The 23,784-nt window shown below is 38.0% G+C and overlaps 1 protein-coding gene across 1 annotated transcript in view; it reads right to left on the bottom strand.

Moving 5' to 3' along the window:
* CD226 (CD226 molecule) overlaps positions 1-1,882 on the bottom strand; it is a 101,325-nt gene extending 99,443 nt beyond the window's left edge. Inside the window, exon 1 of the mRNA XM_067698861.1 lies at positions 1,783-1,882. The gene's annotated coding sequence lies outside the window, so the exon portion shown is untranslated. The remainder of the gene's footprint in view (positions 1-1,782) is intronic.
* Between the last annotated feature and the right edge of the window lie 21,902 nt (positions 1,883-23,784).

The following is a 23,784-nucleotide window of genomic DNA, read 5'->3' as shown; positions in this document are numbered from 1 at the left end:
TTTCAGTGCTAAAACCAGGACAGTTCCAGGTAGGCTTCGGCAGTTGTAACTAACTGTACCCAAAAGCGATGGCCAATCCAAAAGCGATGGCCAGTATGTAGCAGGTGTTCAATAAACAATAACTATGATCTAACTTTATCTTATATAGTTGGCTTATTTTCAGTCATTTTACCACGTTTCCCATTTATTTCAATCTTCTCTGCTATTCTGAGCACCAGCATGCCTTTCTCTCTCTTAATTTCCTCTGAGGAACCATTCTGCCACTTCAGTGCTCTAAATAAAAAGCTGAGATGTCCTCAAAGTTCAAAGTTGCATCACGGGCATAATTTTCCTTGTAGTATAGCTATGTAATCAAATTGTTCCTTTACCAACATGGATCAGATTTCATAGTTTAGCATAAACAGGCTGAAACTCTTTAGTTTCCTGCATTTATTAAAACCAGAAATTAAAATATCTATTATTTTTTAATGAGAATGATAAAATTATCTGGCTGACATGTTAATACCCGGGACACTCTTCATTCATGGGGGGTACAATATCCATTTCCCTAATGCCGAGGCTGAAAACTGGTGTCACCTTTGGATCATCTTTTTCAACCCCTCATATTCAATCACCAAATGCTACAGAGTTAAAGAAAGTATTTAAAAAAGCAATCTCTACATCTGTGCTCTCACTGGCCTAGTCCTCAAAGCATCCAACATGGGAGCATAGATTCACTTGCTTCTAACTCATCCTACAACTGCCCTTGGATCTACTTTCCTAATAACTACTTTCTGAGTAATAAAATTGATAGGTATTTTTCTGATCATCTCACTTAATCCTTCAACTATAAACAGCACAGGTAATGACTATTAAATGGTTACCAGTTGCCTGACACTTCTCTAAGGCTTTACATGTTTTATTCATTAAACCTTTTAAAAATCTTAGAAAGTAGGAATTGTTACTATTCTTACATTACATGTGAGGAAACAGGCACAGAGTGATTAAGTAACTTTCCCAATGTTCCCCACACCTTTTAGGTAGCAAAACCAGGATTTGGACTCAGATGTTTGACTGTAGAGCACACACTCTTTACCTCAACATCCTACTGCCCCCGCATGGAGTCATGTTTTTTCCCCACTCAACAGATAATGAAGTGGACTTTCAGCAGGTAGGAAACCTTCCTGAAGTTCCATGTGTGAGCCACTGCAGCACACTGCCTTTCTTCTATGGTACTCCCCAGGTCAGAAATTTTCATTAGAAAAAATTATTTCGTATGGCAATGTTTCCCAAAGTGCATCTTCCAATTATCATAGACATTATGGAAAATGAGCATTTTGTGGATAAACTGGATTTGGAAACTTTACACTCTTTAATCCCCTTTTGGAAATACAGATATCATTCAATGCAGCATATTAAAGGTTCTGAGAAAATCAGGAACGAAGAAGCCTACTGAATTTAGTTTAAACCACTGTTTCTCAAACTAGTTTGACTGTGAAATTACATCTTTATGTATCCTCTATTAGCATACGTATCAGAACATACTGTGGAAAATGGTGTGCAATAGATTCACATCTAAACACCTTGGCTTCATTTTCAAAGTCTTACATAGTGTATTCCCTTCTTCACCTGTCCAAAGTCACTTCTCATTTGAGAATCAAAAATAAATGTAATTCAATATATCAACAAGTTAAAGAAGAAAAATTATGTGATCATATTGATGGACACAGAAAAACCATTTGATAAAAAAATGTAACACCCACTCACAATAAAAGCCATGAGTTAGAAATGGAGGGGAATTACCTCAACTTGATCAAGATCATCTGCAAAGAACCCATAGCCAGGACTGAATGCTCTCCTCTTAAGACTGGGGAAAAAGTAAGGAGGTCTGCTTGAACCATTGCTGTACAACATAGTACTAGATGTTCCAGCCACTGTAATAAAGCAAGAAAAAGAAATAAAAGGCACACAGATAGGGAAGGAAGACATAAAACTAGGCCAAACTGCAGAGGACATGATTGTTTATGTAGCAAACTCAAGAAATCTACAAAATCTTCTAGAACTAATAAGTGAGTTCAGTAAGTTTGCAGTATACAAGATCAACACCCCAAAATCAACTGTATTTCTATATACTAATAATAATCATAGGGAAACTAAAATTTAAAACATAATACCATTTATAATCACTCCAAATAAAATAAAAGACTTAGGTGTCTGGTATACTTCTACCATGGGATACTACTCAACAATAAAAAAGATCAAACTATTGATACATGCAAAAACTTGGATAAATCTGCAGGGAATCATGCTGAGTAAAAAAAAAAAAGCCAGTCTCAAAGGTTTCATAGTGAATGTATTCCATTTATACAACATTCTTGAAATGACAAATTTTTTTAAATTTAGAAATTTTAGAAAAGATTAGAAGTTGCCAGGGGTTAAAAATGGGGAGTGATGTGGGAAAGAAATATTTGTCATAACAGGCAACACAGAGGATCCTCATGATGTTGGAACTGTTTTGTATCTTGACTGTGGTGGGAGATATGCAGATTTACACAGGGGACAACACTGTAGAGATCTTAATATAATTAATGCAATTATTCTTGTATTAACATGATATACTTATGCATCTTATACAGCTTAATACAATAGAACTTAAAACACACATGCACCCACACACAAATGAGTACAAGTAAAACTGAGGAAAGCTGAATACTGTAGGTGGATTGCACCAATGTCAATGTCCTGGCTGTGATATTGTACTCTATTTTGTAAGATGCTACCATTGGGGGAAACTGGGTAAAAATATATGGAGTCTCTCTGTATTATTTCTTACAATTGCATGTGAATCTACAATTATCTCAATGAAATTTCAATGAAAATAAAGAGAGAAGGCAATAACATAACATTTATGGTTCTTTGGTGCCCCACTGCCAGGAATCTTCTGTGAAGAGTCAGAACTGGGGACTCATTCACCTTTTAGGTGCCATCAAGAAGGGTATTTAGATTGGTTCAAGATGGCAGAGTAGAAGGACGTGCTCTCACTCCCTCTTGCGAAAGCAGCGGAATCAAAACTAACTGCTGAACAACCATAGACAGGAAGACACTGGAACTCACCAAAGAAGATACACCACATCCAAAGACAAAGGAGAATCACAGTGAGATGGTAGGAGGGGCACAATCACAATAAAATCAAATCCCATAACTGCTGAGTGGGTGACTCACAAACTGGAGAAAACTTATACCACAGAAGTCCACCCACTGGAGTGAAGGTTCTGAGCCCCACTTCAGGCTTCCCAACCTGGGGGTCTGGCAAAAGGGAGGAGGAATTCCTGGAAAATAAGACTTTGAAGGCTAGCTGGATTTGATTGCAGGGCTTCGACAGGACTGGGGGAAACAGAGACTCCATTCTTGGAGGACACACACAAAGTAGTGTGTGCATCAGGACCCAGGGGAAGGAGCAGTGACCCCCATAGGAGACAGAACCAGACTTACCTGCTAGTGTTGGAGGGTCTCCAGCAGAGGCAGGGGTTGGCTGTGTCTCACCGTGAGGACAACGACACTGGCAGCAGAAATTCTGGGAAGTACTCTGTGGCGTGAGTCCTCCCAGAGTCCACCATTAGCCCATAAAACAGCCTGTAGGCTCCAGTGCTGGGTTGCCTCAGGTGAAACAACAAACAGGGAGGGAACCCAGTGCCATCAATCAGCACACAAGTGGATTAAAGTTTTACTGAGCTCTGCCCAGTAGAGAAACACCTAGCTCTATCGACAACAAATCCCTCCCATCAGGAAGCTTGCCTCTTAGATAGCCTCATCCACCAGAGGGCAGACAGCAGAAGCAAGAACAACAATCCTGCAGCCTGTGGAACAAAAACCACATTCATAGAAAGGTAGACAAGATGAAAAGGCAGAGGGCTATGTACCAGATGAAGGAACAAGATAAAACCCCAGAAAAACAACTAAATGAAGTGGAGATACGCAACTTTCCAGAAAGAGAATTCAGAATAATGATAGTGAAGATGATCCAGGGCCTAGGAAATAGAATGGAGATAAAGATCGAGAAGATGCAAGAAATGTTTAACAAAGACCTAGAAGAATTAAAGAACAAACAAACAGAGATGAACAATACAATGACTGAAATGAAAAATACACTAGAAGGAATCAATAGCAGAATAACTGAGGCAGAAGAACGGATAAGTGACCTGGAAGACAGAATGGTGGAATTCACTGTGGCGGAACAGACTAAAGAAAAAAGAATGAAAAGAAATGAAGACAGCCTAAGAGACCTCTGGGACAACCTTAAATGCAACAACGTTCATATTATAGGGGTCCCAGAAGGAGGAGAGAGAGAGAAAGCACTCAAGAAAATATTTGAAGAGATTATAGTTGAAAACTTTCCTAACATGGGAAAGGAAATAGCCAGCCAAGTACAGGAAGCACAGAGAGTCCCATACAGGATAAACTCAAGAGGAAACATGCTATGCTAAGACACATACTAATCAAACTGGCAAAAATTAAAGACAGAGAAAAATTATTGAAAGCAGCAAGGGAAAAATGACAAATAACATACAAGGGAACTCCCAGAAGGTTAACAGCTGATTTCTCAACAGAAACTCTACAAGCCAGAAGGGAGTGGCAGGACATATTTAAAGTGATGAAAGGGAATAACCTACAGCCAAGATTACTCTACCAAGCAAGGATTACTCTACCAATCTCAGTCAGATTCAATGCAGAAATCAAAAGCATTACAGACAAGCAAAAGCTAAGAGAATTCAGCACCACCAAACCAGCTCTATAACAAATGCTAAAGGAACTTCTCTAAGTGGGAAACACAAGAGAAGAAAAGGACCTACAAAAACAAACCCAAAACAATTAAGAAAATGGTCATAGGAACATACATATCAATAATTACCTTAAATGTGAATGGATTAAATGCTCCAACCAAAAGACACAGGCTTGCTGAATGGATATAAAAACAAGACCCATATATAGGCTGTCTACAAGAGACGCACTTCAGACCTAGGGACACATACAGACTGAAAGTGAGGGGATGGAAAAAGATGTTCCATGCAAATGGAAATCAAAAGAAACCTGGAGTAGCAAATCTCATATCAGATAAAATAGACTTTAAAATAAAGAATGTTACAAGAGACAAGGAAGGACACTGCATAATGATCAAGGGATCAATCCAAGAAGAAGATATAACAATTATAAATATATATGCACCCAACATAGGAGCACCTCAATACATAAGGCAACTGCTAACAGCTCTAAAAGAGGAAATCGACACAATAATAGTGGGGGACTTTAACACCTCACTTACACTAATGGACAGATCATCCAAACAGAAAATTAATAAGGAAACACAAGCTTTAAATGACACAATAGACCAGATAGATTTAATTGATATTTATAGGACATTCGATCCAAAAACAGCAGATTACACTTTCTTCTCAAGTGTGCACGGGACATTCTACAGGATAGATCACATCTTGGGTCACAAATCAAACCTCAGTAAATTTAAGAAAATTGAAATCATATCAAGCATCTTTTCTGACCAAAACGCTATGAGATTAGAAATCAATTACAGGGAAAAAAACGTAAAGAACACAAACACAGTGAGGAAAAACAATACATTACTAAATAACCAAGAGATCACTGAAGAAATCAAAGAGGAAGTCAAAAAATACCTAGAGACAAATGACAATGAAAACACGACAATCCAAAACCTATCAGATGCAGCAAAAGCAGCTGTAAGAGGGAAGTTTATAGCAATACAATCCTACCTCAAGAAACAACAAACATCTCAGATAAACAATCTAACCTTAAACCTAGAAGAAGTAGAGAAAGAAGAACAAACAAAACTCAAAGTTACTAAAAGGAGGGAAATCAGAAAGATCAAAGCAGAAATAAATGAAATAGAAACAAAGAAAACAATAGCAAAGATGAATAAAACTAAAATCTGGTTCTTTGAGAAGATAAACAAAATTGATAAACCATTAGCCAGACTCATCATAAAAAACAAGGAGAGGACTCAAATCAATGAAATCAGAAATGAAAAAGAAGTTACAACAGACACCGCAGAAATAGGAAGCATCCTAACAGACTACTACAAGCAACTCTATGCCAATAAAATGGACAACCTGGAAGAAGTGGACAAATTCTTAGAAATGTATAGCCTTCCAAAGACTGAACCAGGCAGAAATAGAAAACATCAACAGACCAATCACAAGTAAGGAAATTGAAATTGTGATTAAAAATCGTCCAACAAAAAAATGTCCAGGACTAGATGCCTTCACAGGTGAATTCTATCAAACATTTAGAGAAGAGCTAAAACCCATCCTTCTCAAAGTCTTCCAAAAAATTGCAGAGGACGGAATAGTCCCAAACTCACTCCATGAGGCCACCATCACCCTGATACCAAAGCCAGACAAAGATACTACAAAAAAAGAAAATTACAGACCAATATCACTGATGAATATAGGTGCAAAAATCCTCAACAAAATACTAGCAAACAGAATTCAACAACACATTAAAAGGATCATACACCATGATCAAGTGGGATTTATCTCAGGGAAGCAAGGATTCTTCAATATATGCAAATCAATCAATGTGATACACCATATTAACAAATTGAAGAATAAAAACCATATGATCATCTCAATAGTTGCAGAAAAAGCTTTCGACAGAATTCAACACCAATTTATGATAAAAGCTCTCCAGAAAGTGGGCATAGAGGGAAACTACCTCAACATAATAAAGGTCACATACGACAAACCCACAGCAAACATCATTCTCAATGGTGAAAAACTGAAAGCATTTCCTCTAAGATCAGGAGCAAGACAAGGATGTCCACTCTCACCACTCTTATTCAACATAGTTTTGGAAGTCCTAGCCATGGCAATCAGACAAGAAAAAGAAAAAAAAGGAATAGAAATTGGAAGACAAGAAGTAAAATTGTCACTGTTTGCAGAGGACATGATACTATGCATAGAGAATCCTAAAGATGCCACCAGAAAACTACTAGAGCTAATCTAGGAATTTGGTAAAGTTGCAGGATACAAAATTAATGCACAGAAATCTCTTGCATTCCTATACACTAACAATGAAAAATCTGAAAAAGAAATTAAGGAAATACTGCCATTTACCATTGCAACAAAAAGAATAAAATACCTAGGAATAAACCTACCTAGGGAGACAAAAGACCTGTAGGCAGAAAACTATAAGACACTGATGAAAGAAATTAAAGAAGATACAAACAGATGGAGAGATATACCATGTTCTTGGAGTGGAAGAATCAATATTATGAAAATGACTATACTACCCAAAGCAATCTACAGATTCAGTGCAATCCCTATCAAATTACCAATGGCATTTTTTACAGAATTAGAACAAAAAAATCTTAAAATTTGTATGGAGACACAAAAGACCCTGAATAACCAAAGCAGTCTTGAGGGAAAAAAAAGGAGCTGGAGGAATCAGACTCTCTGACTTCAGACTATACGACAAAGCTACAGTAATCAAGACAATATGGTACTGGCACAAAAACAGAAATATAGATTAATGGCACAGGATAGAAAGCCCAGAGATAAGCCCATGCACCTATGGTCAACTAATCTATGACAAAGGAGGCAAGGATATACAATGGAGAAAAGACAGTCTCTTCAATAAGTGGTGCTGGAAAAACCGGACAGCTACATGGAAAAGTATGATATTAGAACACTCCCTAACACCATACACAAAAATAACTCACAATGGATTAGAGATCTAAATGTAAGACCGGACACTACAAAACTCTTAGAGGAAAACATAGGAAGGACACTCTTTGACATAAATCACAGCAAGATCTTTTTTGATCCACCTCCTAGAGTAATCGAAATAAAAACAAAAATAAACAAATGGGACCTAATGAAACTTAAAAAGCTTTTGCACAGCAAAGGAAACCATAAACAAGATGAAAAGACAACCCTCAGAATGGGAGAAAATATTTGGAAATGAATCAACAGACAAAGGATTAATCTCCAAAATATATACACAGCTCATGAAGTTCAATATTAAAAAAACAAACAACCCAGTGCAAAAAGGGCAGAAGACCTAAATAGACATTTCTCCAAAGAAGACATACAGATGGCCAAGAAGCACATGAAAAACTGCTCAACATCACTAATTATTAGAGAAATACAAATCAAAACTACAATGAGGTATCACCTCACACCAGTTAGAATGGGCATCATCACAAAATCTACAAACAACAAATGCTGTAGAGGGTGTGGAGAAAAGGGAACCCTCTTGCACTGTTGGTGGGAATGTAAATTGATATAACCACTATAGAGAACATATGGAGGTTCCTTAAAAAACTAAAAATAGAATTACCATATGACCCAGCAATCCCATTATTGGGCATTTACCCAGAGAAAACCATAATTCAAAAAAACACAAGCACCCCAATGTTCATTGCAGCACTACTTACAATGTCAAGGTCATGGAAGCAACCTAAATGCCCATCGAAAGATCAATGGATAAAGAAGATGTGGTACATATATACAGTGGAATATTACTCAGCCATAAAAAGGAACGAAATTGGGTCATTTGTAGAGACGTGGATGGATCTAGAGACTGTCATACAGAGTGAAGTAAGTCAGAAAAAGAAAAACAAATATTGTATATTAAAGCATATATGTGGAATCTAGAAAAATAGTACAGATGAACTGGTTTGCAGGGCAGAAATTGAGACACAGATGTAGAGAACAAACGTATGGACACCAAGGGGGGGATAGTGGTGGGGGTGGGGTGGTGGTGTGATGAATTGGGAGATTGGGATTGACATGTATACACTGATGTGTATAAAACTGATGACTAATAAGAACCTGCTGTATAAAAAAACAATATAAATTTTTTTTTAAAAAGGGTATTTAACTTGGGTTTTTGACAGTTACATTTCATGCACTGCCTGTGATTTTCCCACCTCTAACAGACTGTGATATAGATATAAAGTAGCATAGGAAATACTAAACATTGCAGCTCCCTCTTCCCCATAACTTTAAGGAAAGCAGGGGAATTATCCGGGCAGCATACAGGAGCTTAGGTAATACTAACAGGTGAAAGAAGACGCCACACCAGGTTGTACAACAGTGGCAAGGGTCTTATTTTCTTCCTTTATGCTTAGAAAGAATAGAGTAGGAGGTAGAACAGGAGTGATATTTTCTTTTTTCTCTACAATATGAGCATGGCTTCATTTGATAAAGGAGGAATTATTTTTTTAATGAATGTGCCATTGTTCCTGTCACTAGGGAATTACTTTATTGGGGGATAAAATAAATGAAAATGATACCACAATGTAAATGGCAGTGGTTATGTGGGTTGGTGCCTTAAAGGCAATCTTTATATTTTTATTCATGAACCTCTTTATTTTACATATTTCATATGAAAACGTATTATTATTATTATTAGACAAGAACGTTTTAAATGAAAAAGGCAATGAATGATTATTTATTGAATGGATTAATAAGTGCTGCAGTCAAATCTTGTATAAGCTACTACAGTAAAACAATCCACGAAAATACGGACAAACTCTTCAATAAGTATTGATTGACCTGAATATGTTCTGAATGAAAATAGGTGAGCACAAAAAGTATATGAATGTGCTTGATTCTTAGGAAGAGAAAGTCATTGCTAAAGTCAATTTGAGAGAGATAAAAATGCATTGAAAGCAGTTTATTTAGACCATGGGACTCTGAACACAGGTCCCACACAGAGCAGACACTCTCATTTGAGTCTGTGCTCTGCAAATGGCATACGGTGTCGTTCACAATTTGTCCACAATGGATCTTTATGAATTTCCAAATTACACACTCCAGTCACATTCATAGCAGTTAATTTCAAGCTGTTCTTCACACAAAGCATTCTCTTTCAACCTCTGTGCTTTTACATTGAAACGGGCCTCCCCTCTGGGTTTAGTGAACTGCTTCTCCCTCAGGATGAGGAGAGAGACACAGGTGCTGGAAGTGGGCAGCTGTCAGTGACCTGGAAACTGTCTATCGCAGCTGCAGGACTCAGGGGAGCTGGGGGGACGTGGGCCAGAAATTAGGCATCTCCTACAGCAGCTCTGGGGAGAAAGGCCTCACATACACTCCTGGGACCGGTGGGGTGAGGCAGAGGACAAGGCGGTACCCCAACAAAGGAATTTAGAAGGAGCCAACAAACTGTGTCTGCATTTACGCTTTGATCTGGAAATTCTACTTCTAGGAGTTTGCTCTGAACAGACACCTCTACAAGTACAAAACAACATAGGAACAGGTTTTTAATAATTGTGGCATTATTTATAATAGCAAAACATCGGGAACAACTTGATACTCATTCATGGGAAACTGGTTGAATAAAGTATGGTACATCTATATACTGGAGTACCAAGAATGAGGAAGAGCCCTCTGAACTCATGCAGAGTGACTTCCAGGATATATTTTAAATGAAAAAAAAGTACAAAAGAGTGTGTACAGCATGCTGTCCTTTCTGTAAGAAAGAAGGAATAATTATATATATATATATACTGCAAAAAGAAATACAGAAGGGATAAGTTATAAACCAGGGATGATAGTTATATGTAGGGTTGGTGGGAAGCAGGTGGAGGCAAATGGATAGGAATGAGACCTCTCTGGCTATTCCTCTTTATATGATTTTGACTTTTGAGTTATGTATGTTTTACATATTCAAAAGAAAACAATTAAATGAAAGGATTAAAAAATCAAACTAAAATTGACTACAAAAAAATTAACCTAAGTGTACATCTAATATATAACCACACAGAAGAAGAAGAATTAATTCCAGCCACTTTGGAACTCAGTTCTCTGACTATAAACTTTAATACTAAGGCTATATTCTAAACACAAAATAATTGCAGTTGCAAAAAAACCCCAAAAATATTTGAACTTTACTTAGCAGTAAAGTAGGACCAACTTGTTGTTGGTGGTATCACTCATGTAGTGATTCTGAAACTATTTTGCTGGGGTTGGAGGAGAGAGGAACTGAGTAGATATATTCATTCTGATGTTGTAGGGAACCAGGGCTCTCACTGTGAAAAAGAGATATACAAATATGGAATGGGAAAAGGAGAAGAACTCTGTGTTCCTAAGCTAGTATTAAAGTTATCAGTGTAAACTCATGAAATTTAAAAATAAGTTTTCTGGCTCTGTCCACCGAAAGGGTCTAGAAGCAGTGACAGCTGAGTGGCCAAGCACAAGCCTATCTACCCCCGTCAGCTTGGTTTCTAGATCTCATTCCCTATAGTATTTTGGACAGCTATGAATATACTAGCAACATTATAGATCTGAGGACACAATTGGGCACTGAGATGCCTTTTATTTTAGCCACCAGCAGAATGAGGTCAGGTCAGTTTTCTGAATCTAATGATCTAAGGCCCTTGAAGAGGAAGTGGGAGTGGAAAGTAAAGAAGGGACCACTTCTGAGAGGGTTGTAGTTGGAGCCATCACAAAGCACACTCAGTTATGCTGTAATTTTGACAAGGTCAGTGGATATGAAAGAGCAAAACTGTAGTCTGTTGAAAATTTGGAAACATTTTTAGAAGAGATAAATATGAGTTTCTAGTAGGATATTTTATTCTTTTTCAAAGCCAATCATTTATCTCTTTATTATTCCTTAATTACCATAATTATAAAATTTTTTGTATAAGAACACCAAAAATTTCCCCATATTACATTTCACGATCCTCTGCAGTCTGCACATGTCCTGCCGAGACTGTCAATAACCTTGGTTGTGTGACTGCTGTCATGTCAGCTTGAACAAACTGCAGTTACAGTGACAAAGAGGAACTGTTAACCACTGGATGATTCCACAATGTAGTGCATGGAATGTGGAGGAAACTTTAATTCCTCTTGGACGGGCGGCCACTTAGATCTAAAAGGACCTGAGAAATCAGGCCGATAGGGAGGCATATGGATAGTGAGAAGGAACAGTAAGAATGAGACGAGGGTTTACAAGCAGAGCCAGGGTCTTCCCAGTAGAGGTAATAACTGAAGTTAGAGGGGTGATATGACATCTTCGGGAAAGTACACAGGAGAAAGAGCTGAAGAATGTTTATAGTAAAACTAAAGCAAAAATAACACCAATCAAACCCTAAACCTTACATTTCTAAAGGGTCCTTGAAAGATCAGAAGACAGATCTTATTGTGGGTTCAAATTCTCAGAAGTGAGAACTAGCTCATCACTGAGTAGAGGTAAAAGTGAAACATAAGTCCTTGCCACAAGTGTTTTCAATTTAGTGATCATCCTATAGCTAACAATAAATAATAACATTTCTATTCTATAAAATAGAGCACCAACAAGGTGTGCTAAATAAGAAGGAGGTCTGAAGACTAAATAAGAAAAGTTTAGCCATCTTAAGATGCTAGAAGAAGAATATTAGGGGTCCCCAAGACACAGGCACACATACTGAATTCAGATATATGAAATGTCTTACCTACTAATCGAGCAGAGGGAAGGAAATTAGTGGCTGTTGCCCGAGAACTTGGGATATACGATTCTCTAAGTATGGAATAAAAGCAGACTAGCAGTTGTTTTCTTTTCAATTTAATAAGTGTATTAAATTGATCTGTGCTCGTATCAGCTCTAAGCAGAGAGGAGACAGACCTTTAACTTCACTGGATTGGAGAACAGTAACACATAATTCAAATGCTTCAGGGAGTGAGGTTGGTGATTACTGTTTGGCATCCAAATGTAAAATTAGGTGAAGGATCACTGTATAATCAGAAATACCCATGTGTGGGAGCCAGTGGACATTCAAGCTGGAGGTGGGTGGAGCACCGCCCAGAGCAAGGTGACAGGACCCGAGATCAGGGCAGCCCTGCCTGTGGCCTTGGAGCCCGAGCCACGTGGGGTAGCGTTTGCACAGTAGCACAGCCCCGCCCAGCGCAGGGTATCCAAGCCCAAGCAATGCTGGAGCCTGAACAGGGTGTTAAGTAGTCAATTTGAAGATGTTTGTGTTGCTTGGTATCACTCTCTCTCTGTTTCTAGGTATCTTCTCCAAACTCTAATATATATGCCCATGATGTGTGTGTGTGTGTGTGTGTGTGTGTGTGTGTTGTGCAAGGCAGAGCTCTACTTTCTCCTGCCCTAGAGGATACTGGGGGTCAAATCCATATATTTCCAAGTCCATCCAGAGCAAACCTCTTTCTTATCTACTCCTCTCCTTTGGGATTGAAGTACTTTTAGGACTTTTGTGGATTGTGTCTGAATACGAGTTCAAATTATACTACTTTTCTAATTTCAGAAGTAACCAGAAGGCAACCATGAGCTGAGCTAGTTTTAAGATGCCCCACGAGATCAGCACTGACTATAGGTGCCATCTTCAGCACCAGTGGTCTGGGGCAGGTGAAGTTAGCTGCCTCATCCGCTGGACTCGAGGAGCACTGTGCTCTTATTTGGTCATGTCACCTGGCAGATCATGTGTGTATATGTTTGTCTCTGCCCTGAGGGCTGGGAGCTGCTTAACCAGAAGCTCTGTGTTTCATATCAGGGTATCCAGGCCTGGAACATACTAAGTGTTGGATAAATGTGAGTTAATACAAGTCTACACCGGGGGAAATGTACAGTGGCCTAGTACATAGCATTTTTCTTTTTTGAGATTTTAGATAATGATGCTCAGAATTCCAGGTATGCTTTCATAACAGCGAAATCTGAGAGGTTCTTTCTAAATTTCGGCAATAGGTTAAAGGCATTTTTAAACTTTTCAATTAAAAAATGTTGGCAATTAGAGCCCTTCTTTAAGAAGCATACAATTTCCATTTTTCTTGTTCTACCAATTTATTTCTCAGTTTGTTTCCAAGTCCTGCGTCAAATGATGCTTTTCTCCTATGTTATTCATACATAACCAGAATAAGAGATAGAGCAGTCTTAAGTTGAATAGTGTACCAAACAGACTTGCAAAACTTATGAATGTATATTATCAAGTTTCGTTCTGTGCATTTGTGACATGAACTTTTAAAAACCCATCATACAACATTATATAGCTTGAAACGTAAACTGAGGGATCGATTCTACAAAATCAATGAAATAAAAAGCTCCAAGTGACTACTTTTACAGTTGACAGTTTAAAAGAATAAGAAAAACTTCCACTCTCAGTGCACACATCAAATCTCACCCCAAAATCCTGGGCAGCCCATGTGGAGAAGGGGAAGGGGTACATGATCAGCAAAGTTTGAGTCATGCCTCCTATAACCACCAGAATCAATATTGCTTTCAGCAAAGGAGGTTGGGAAAACTAGATATCCACATGCAAACTATGTTCCCTCTATACTACCTTTGTTGAGTTTTTATCATGAACGGATGCTGGATTTTGCCAAGAGCTGCTTCTGCATCTATTAAGATGATCATGTGATTTTTTAATCCTTCTTTTCGTTAATGTGTTGTATCATGTTGATTGATTTGCAGATACTAAACCATCATTGCATCCCTGGAATAAATCTCACTTGATCACAATGTACGATCCTTTTAATGTATTGCTGAATTTGGTTTGCTAATATTTTGTTGAAGATTTTCACATCTATGTTCATCAGGGATATTGCCTGTAATTTTCTTCCTTTGTAGTGTCTTTGTCCTGTTTTGGTTTCACGGTTATGCTGGTCTTATATAGAATGAGTCTGGAAATGTTCCCTCCTTTTCAATGTTTTGGAATAGTTTGAGAAGGCTAGGTATTAACTCTTCTTTAAATGTTTGGTAGACTCCCCCTGTGAAGCCATCTGATCCTGGTCTTTCGTTTATGGAAAGTTTTTTGATTAATGATTCAATTTCATTGCTAGTAATTGGTCTGTTTAGATTTTCTATTTCTTCCTGATTCAGTCTTGGAAGATTATATGTTTCTAGGAATTTATTCATTTCTTCTAGGTTGTTCAATTTATTGGCATGTAACTGTTCATAGTATTCTCTTAAGATTGTACTTCTGTGACATTGGTTGTAACTTCTCTTTCATTTCTAGTTTTATTTATTTGGGTCCCTGTCTCTTTTTTTCTTGATGAGTCTGGGTTAAGGTTTATCAATTTGGTTTACCTTTTAAACAGATCTTTTCATTGACCTTTTCTATTATTATTGATGGTGGTGGTGGTGGCCTCTCATTTATTCCTACTTTCTTTCTTTCCTTCCTTCTGCTAACTTTGGGCTCTGTTTGTTCTTTTTCTAATTCCCTTAGGTGGAAATTTAGGTTGTTTATTTGGGATTTTTCTTGTTTCTTGAGTAGGCTTGTATCACTATAAACCTTCCTCTTAGAATTGCTTTTGCTCTGTCCCATAGATTTTGGAAAGTTACACTTGTATTTTCATTTGTCTCAAGGTATTTTAAAATTTTTCTCTTTGATTTCTTTGTTGACCCATTGGATTTTTAGTAGCATGTTGGTTAGTCTCCACATGTTTGTGTTTTATTCCAGTGTTCTTGTAATTGATTTCTAGTTTCATACCTTGTGGTCGGAAAATGATACTTGATATAATTTCAATTTTCTCAAATTTATTGAGACTTCTTTTGTGGCCTAGCATGTGACCTGGAGAAAGTTCCATGTGCACTTGAAAAGAATGTGTATTGTTTTTGTATGGAACGTTCTGTAACTATCTGTGAATTCCAAATGGTCTAACGTGTCATTTAAGGCCACTCTTTCCTTATTGATTTTCTGTCTGATCTATCAACATTCATTGATGTAAGTGGGGTATTAAAGTCCCCTATTATTAATGTATTACTACCAATCTCTCCCTTTATGTCTGTTAATATTTGCTTTATATATTAGATGCTCCTGTGTTAGGTGCATATGTTTATGAACATTATATATCTTCTTCTTGCATTGACTCCTTTATCATTATGTAATGCCCTGCTTTGTCTTTTTTTTTAAATTTTTTGTGGTAATCAGGCCTCTCACTGTTGTGGCCTCTCCCATTGCGGAGCACAGGCTCCGGACGCGCAGGCTCAGCAGCCGTGGCTCACGGGCCCAGCCGGTCTGCGGCATGTGGGATCTTCCCAGACCGGGGCACGAACCCGTGTCCCCTGCATTGGCAGGCGGACTCTCAACCACTGCGCCACCAGGGAAGCCCCCTGCTTTGTCTTTTGTCATAGACTTTGTTTTAAAGTCTATTTTGTTTGATAGGAGCATTGCTATCCCAGTTTTCATTTCCATTTGCATGGAACATCTTTCTCCATCCTTTCATTTTCATCTGTGTGTATCTCTAGCTCTAAAGTGTGTCTCTTGTAGGCAGCATATATATGGGTCTTGTTCTTGTTTGTTTGTTATTATTCATTCACTCTACATCTTTTAATTGTAGAGTTACCTTTAAAACGATTTTAAAGGTAAAAGGATTTACCTTTAAAATGATTATTGATAAGCATGTACTTATTGTCATTTTGTCACTTATTTTCTGGTTGTTTTGTAGTTCTTTCCTTAAAGTTCTTAATTTTTATATATTAAAAATTTATCAATCTTATCATTATATTCAATGCTTTTTAAAATTTAGTCAAAAAAATTTTTCCTAACCATGTTCATGTTTTGGCTTTTACATATTAGTCCTTAATCATTTGGAATTGATTTTTACATATGTTGTGAAGAAGGAATACAACTTCATCTTTTCCCATATGGACAACATTTTCTCTTCTCCTATTAATCAAATTGTCTCTCCTTTCTCCATTATCTGTCATGCCACTTTGGTCATATACCAAACTTCCATAAACATGTTTTGCTTACCTCTGCACCATGTCAGACAGTTTTAATTACCATAATTTCATGAGAAATCCTGCTGCTTGGTAAGGTAAATCCCCTCGTCCTGCTATCGTTCTTCAAAAATGTCCGGGCTATCTCATTATTGTTTCATGTAGACTTCAGAATAATCTCACCAAATTCTACCAGGAATACCCTGTAGAAATTTTGGGTGGAATTGTATTAAATCTATCCGTTAATTTGAGAAGAATTGACATTTAATGATATAAAACCACCACCATTTTGTTGGTCAGAAATACGTGGGTCAGGATTCCGAGGAAGCACAGCAGAGACGGTTCTTCACCTACCGTGACATCTGGCCTCAGGTGGGAAGATGGAAAGACTGAAGGGGACTCAGTAGCTCACAGCAGGACTCGTCTGAAGGCTCCTTCATTCACATGTCTGGCTGTTGAAGCCGGCTGTCTGTTGGAAACTCAGCTGTGGCTGTCATTCAGAGCATCCATTTATGGCCTCTCCATGCGGCTGCCTGGCTTTCTCACAGCACAGTGGCTTGGTTCCCGGAGAACCAAGAGGAAGCTGTATCACCTTTCACGGTCTAACCTGGGAAGTTACGTAGTATCACTTCCAGCCTAGAATCATAAACCCATTTCTGGAGGGAGAAATACCAGTCACTTTCTAAGAAAGTAGATGGGATAGTAAATACTGCTGTGGCTATCTTTGGAAAACACAGTCTGCCGCATAAGTCTCCCTGTCTATTCACATGGTATCGCTCATTTTTATGTGTTTTTAATTATGACTTAATAAACATTTCTAATTTTCCCTGTAGAGATAGTGCATGTTTAGCTAGATTTACTACTCAGTACATTATATGCTCCATAACTATTGTTAATGATGGCTTCTTATTAAATGTTTTTAGTTGCTTGTGATGTAAAGAAATGCAACTGCTTTTGAATCCAGCCACCTTGCTAAACTCCCAACTCCTAAAATAATTTATTTAAAATTGTTTTGACTTTTTAATGTGATTATATCATCTGCAAATAATGATACTTTTATTTCTCCTTCCTAATCTTTATGATTCCAGTCAGTATTTTTTTAACCTCATTACACTGCATAGAACTTCCAATAAAATTTCAGTAGAAGTGATAATAGCAAGACTCCTTGTGGCATTTTTTAATTGTAAGGGAATAAATACAGTCATCCCTCGATATCCACAGGGTATTGGTTACAGGACCCACACGGATACCAAAAATCCACAGATACACAAGTCTCATATAAAATGGCTTAGTATTTACATATGGACATACTCCCTCACAATTTAAATCATCTCTGGATTACTTGCGACACCTAATGCTATGTAAATAACTGTAAATACAATGTAATTAGTTGCTGGTGTGTAGCAAATCAAGTTCTGCTTTTGGAATTTTCTGGAATTCTTTTTCCTAATATTTTTGATCTGCAGTTGGTTGAATCTGAGAATGCAGAACTGCAGATACGGCAGGCCAACTGTACTTCTACTGTTTCCACATTTAGAATGCTGGTGCTCTGGTTTTTAAACATACTCTTTATTGTTTAAGGTATTGCCTTCTACTTCTGATTCACTAAGAGATTTTGACATTAATTAGAATACGATCAAGTACTTTTTCTACATGTACTAAGAGAAACATATAGATATTTTTCTTTTTTTATATACAATGTCTACTTGATTTGCTAGTAATATTGTTTAGGATTTTTGTCTCTGTTCATGAGATAAGTGGCCTATACTTTTCCATTCTCATACTGTTCTGTTTTGGTTTTGGTAGCATAGTTATACTGGCTTTTTAGAATGAATTGGTATTCTTCCTTCTTTTCCTATAACTCGTGCTAAGAGTTTGAATAAAATTGGGATTGTCCTTGGAATGTTTATTAAAACTTGCCTATAAAACCATTTGTCTTGTGTTTTCTTTGTGGGAAGATGATAATCACTACTTCAGTTTCTTTAATAGCTATAGGGCTATTGAAGTCTATTATTTTTCAGGTCAATTCTAGTAAACATTTTTCCAAGAATTTGTCCATTTATGCTTTTAATTTGCTAGCATAGAATTGTTGATAATATTCCAGTAGTAACTCTTTATTCTACTTTATCTGTACTTATGTCCCCCTTTATATTCATTATAGCATTTGTGTTCTTCTGCTCTTTCAGTTGATCATTTATGGCAGAAATTTGTCTACTATTTCTTTTCAAAGATCCAGTTTTTGCTTTGTTGATTTTCTACATTGTAATACCTTTGATTCTATTTCATTAACTTCTGCTCTTTTTACTATCTCTTTAACTTAATTTAGGTTTATTCTGTCATTATTTTTCTAATTCTTAAGATATACACATGGCTTATTCATTTTGAGGCCTTCTTTTAGACAGATTTAAAGTTAAAAATTTCTCAAGGATTAAAAAAGTGAGAGAACTTTCCCTTTTGCTGCATCTCACAGGTCTTTTTTGTGTAGTTTTCATTATCATTCAGTAACTTTCCATTGTGGTTTCTTTTCATTGTGAGTTATTTAGAAGTTTGTCTTTTAATTTCCAAATACACAAAGATATCATCCTTGTCTTTTTGTTATTAAATTTTAACTCAGTTACACAGTGGCAAGAGTCCCTTCTATATGGACCTATTCTTTGAAATTTATTGAGGCTTTTTTGCCTGATACTTGAGTCAACTGTAAATGCTTCACATGGACTGAGGAAAAAATGTGTCTTTTCTAATTCTCGGTTGCAGAATTCTGTATATATCCATTAGATTAAGGTTATCAATTTTGTTATTCAGATTTTCTATATCTTTTCTGAGTTATTGCCGACTTATCGAAAATCAAGAGCATGGGTTGAAAGCTACTTCTGCAATACCAGGTAACCATTTTATCCTTATAGTTCTGCCACCCTGGGGTTCAAGTATTTTGAGGTTATTTTGTTAGATACATGTATTAAAATTGCCACATCTTCAGGGTTTCCCTGGTGGTGCAGTGGTTGAGAATCTGCCTGCCAATGCAGGGGACACGGGTTCGATCCCTGGTCCCGGAAGATCCCACATGCTGCAGAGCAACTAAGCCTGCGCGCCACAACTACTGAGCCTGCGCTCTAGAGCCTGCATTCCCCTCTCAATAACAATATAGCATTCTTTTACTTGCTTTGTTCTTCTCCTCACTAATGTCCATCATGTTGATATTATCTAAACTTTTTTTCTTTCAGGTGTCTTATTGAAGTATAATATACATATAATAACAGGTACACTTTTAAGGTTTTTTACATATGCATACACCTGTGTTACCACACCCTGGATCAAGGAATAAAATGTTATAGATCAAGACACAGAAGCCAGATGCTTGCTTTGTGCCTTTGCAGTTAACACACCCCAAAAGACTATCGTTATTATAAACTCCTGTCACCAGAGGTTAGTTCTACCTGTTATTTAACTTCATATAAGTGGAATCAACCAGTATGTTCTCTTTTGTGTCAGGCTTCTTTTGCCCAGCTTAATGTTTCTGACGTTTATTCATGATGTTGTGTTTATCAGTATTTTGTTTGTTTTTATTGCCGAGCAATACTTCATTGCATAAATATAGCACAATAGTTTTTAGCTTCTCTTGTTGATGGGCATTTAGGTTGTTTCCAGATTGGGGTTATTATCATTTTTATTGGGTTGTTTGGGGTGCTTTTGTCTTTGATATTCTTAGATTTTTGCAATGAGTGTATATATATATTTTTTCTTCCCTCTCTTCTTCGGCTTTCTATGAGCTGTTTAAGTGTAAACTTTATCTTCTCTTTTTAGTATTAGGAAATTTACCGCCACATTTCTTCAAGTACTTATTTTCTTTTTATTCTTTTCCATTTCTGAGACTTCTGCCATCCAGATGTGAGCACTTCTACTTCTATTCTCCTAGTTTTTATATTTTTATTTTGTATTTCCTACTTACTGTTGTTTTCTTCCTTCTCAAAGATTTCCTCAATCGTGTTTCCTGAGTCATTAATTCATAACTCAGCTGGATCCATTCTACTTGTCCTACCTATTGTTGTCTTTCTTTCAACCTTTATATTTGTTGTACATACTTTTTTGTACATTTTAAATGTTTTCTCACTTGGGTCTTATAGTTTTAATTTCTTTCCTTATCTCTTTAAATTTGGCTAATTTAAAATTCCTGGTTCATCTGTTTTAACATTTCTGCTTCTTTGGAAAATGTATTTCCAGCATGTGATTTTCCTTTTGAAGTGGTCATATTCCTCTAATGTCTTGTTATTTTGACCAGTGAGCTCACTTCCTGTGGGAATGTCAGACAAGTACCGTGAAAGGCGGTGCGCTCATCTGTAGGGGCCACGTCAGCTCAAGGGGTGGAGAGTGCGGGTCCAGGGCACCCATCGATCAGTCACTTCCACACTCCAAAAACCACCCCTGCTTGGTGAGAAGCCGCGTTAGGAAGAGACACTTTTCCACTGCAGTGCCCAGGCCTGGGGCTCTGAAGCGGCAGGGCACAGCAGGGCCTGATGGAGATCAGTGAGCTCCACCTGTTTTCTCAGCCCCTCGCCACTGCAGGGGTTCTGTGTTGTGGCCTTGAGTTTGCTCATGCGCACCCTAGACCCAGAGATGTGAACGGAGGGGCAGGCACTGGTTCCCTCAAGGCAATGGCTGGTGGGAGTGAGAACAGACCCACCGTGTGTGCTTTCCCTCACACAGCCTTGTGGGGCTGTCTGCTGCCCATGACCAAAGACACGGCCTCCCCCTACACACAGCAGCTCCAACAGCTGCCCCATGACACCAGGGTTTGCTCACCGTTCTCTCTCTCCATCCTGGGAGTGAATTTGGGAGGAGGGACCAGCAGTCCTGATGGTTCAGCATCATTGTTAGTACCAGCCCCAGTCTCCTTGACAACTTCAAATCTTTAAATCAGACAGAGCAAATGCCATATACATTGGATCTACCAGCTTTTTTTTTTTTACGCGGGCCTCTCACTGTTGTGGGCTCTCCCGTTGCGGAGCACAGGCTCCGGACGTGCAGGCTCAGCAGCCATGGCTCACGGGCCCAGCCGCTCCGCAGCATGTGGGATCTTCCCGGACCGGGGCACAAACCCGTGTCCCCTGCATCGGCAGGCGGACTCTCAACCACTGCGCCATCAGCGAAGCCCGGATCTACCAGTTTTGAATCAGACTCTGTACACTTAAAGCTTCCCCGTTTGGGTCAAAACTCAAAATCACTGTGCAGGAGCTGTAGTATTATCCTCACCTTGCAAATGGAACTGTGTATTATCAACTGTGGATAGGAAATATGCATGAAAAATGTAAAGTGATACAATCACACACTTCTTTCCCTATTGCAATGGTACCAAGAGATTAAGCATTTTCCCCAATTTTAAGTCAAAGTATTAAAAGCTTCCTTTCGGCCTTTACTGCTGCCCCTCCTCTCTTTCTGTGCAAAGCAGTGTCATGTTTATTTTAGTCAGGTTCTCACAGTGCCTGCTGCTGCCAAATGTGGGCACTGAGAAACAGGAACTGGAAGGAAGCTGACAGGTTATCTGTTGATTTGTGCTTTTTACACAGGATGGGTAATGCAAACTGGCTTCTTCTGTTTGTTCCACACTGCTGGGGTTGCAGCTTATATAACTTTCAGAATTTAAGGTCCTATTTGCAAAAAGCTACATCCTGCCTCCCAAAAAGAATAGCCCAAATAAGGTTCTTAGTAAGCAATGGATCTTGCAAGTTTAGGCTAGAATCTTTGTTCCATGTCAGTGCTGGTTATATTTTCAAATCACATCTAAAATACTGCGGTTTTATTCCTACTCTGCTCAACTAAAAAAATATTCTAAGGATTTTAAAGTGTTTTTAAGCAGTGCTTTTTGGTTTCATTCTTTATTTTTAGAACCTAACAAAAATCTATTCTCATAAAAAACTACTTATAGTAGTGGCATTTTGACAAAGTCCACAGAATTTTAGCCTAATTTACATTATGAAATTCTGTAGCTTTTGTTAATAAAGTATTTTCCATATTCATCCACTCATTCATTCATTCATGTAAATAAATATAAACTGAACACCTGCTTTGTGAGGCATTGTGGGAGGCATGGAGTCACAAGCTGAGTCAGAAGTCCTGTTTTGAAGCAGACAGTGGGAACAATGACTTTATGCAAGTGAGTATAATACAAGGTGAAAAGCGCTAAGTGATATAAAAGTGAAAAGAAAAAAAAAAACACGACTAAAATTGGTGTGGAAACTCAAAGAGTAAAGACTTTCCTGCCAGCTGGGGAATCTGACACAGCTTCACGGGAGACGTGACATTTGATCTTAGCCTTTTAAAGCAGGCAGAAATGGAAACGTAAAGGTGGGTGGAGGCACACGGGTGGAGGAAAGTTAGAGAATTCAACCAAAGAGGCAGGAGAAGAAAGGGCACGGATAAGCAAGCCAGAGAATGTGAAGAAGGTACAAGGTAAGTTGAGAATAATGTCCAACAAGGACCCGTGTCCTTTATCCTCTGGCCTTCTTTGTGTCTAATACAGGGAGCCAGGCAAGGATTAGCCACAAAAACAAACAAGAGGATGTTCAAAGTTTCAAGAAACCTTAGAAGCTCATAGTATAACCTCTCTTTATTGGCCACCAGAGAACGGATTTGCTAAGCTTAAACAATTCTCTCCATTTTCTCAATAAACATACCGGCCAACCAACGCCAGAGCACATGAGCACAGGGGCGAGTGGACCTCCCTCCAGCACAGGCTTCTCTGGCTTCCACTCGGCGAGTTTCATACTGACCAGGATCTGGCTGTACTTGTTCCTAAAACATCTGTACCGCTTGGACTCCTTACTGTAATTATAGAATTTGGTTAAATACTAAGGACAGCGGTAAGATGAAAAATAATTATTTCTATAAGAGCTAAGTTGGATGCTTTGCAAAGAATTAGAAACAAGAGTTACAAATTGCTATTGAATCTGGTGAGGTGAGTTAACTACAAAAGAAAGTCAGAAATAATAGAACTTTGGAAGAATTCTTGGATAAAATGGTAAAGAAAAATCTGGAAGAGGTTGAGGTTTAGATCGCTTAGTAAGTGTCTTAGTTTTTGCTCCACTTCCAGAAACTGAAACTGGAAATTGTCCAGAGATGTGA

This window comes from Pseudorca crassidens, chromosome 12 (assembly GCF_039906515.1).
Source record: "Pseudorca crassidens isolate mPseCra1 chromosome 12, mPseCra1.hap1, whole genome shotgun sequence".
Lineage (NCBI taxonomy): Eukaryota > Metazoa > Chordata > Mammalia > Artiodactyla > Delphinidae > Pseudorca > Pseudorca crassidens.
This window is presented reverse-complemented; position numbering and strand designations above follow the sequence as displayed.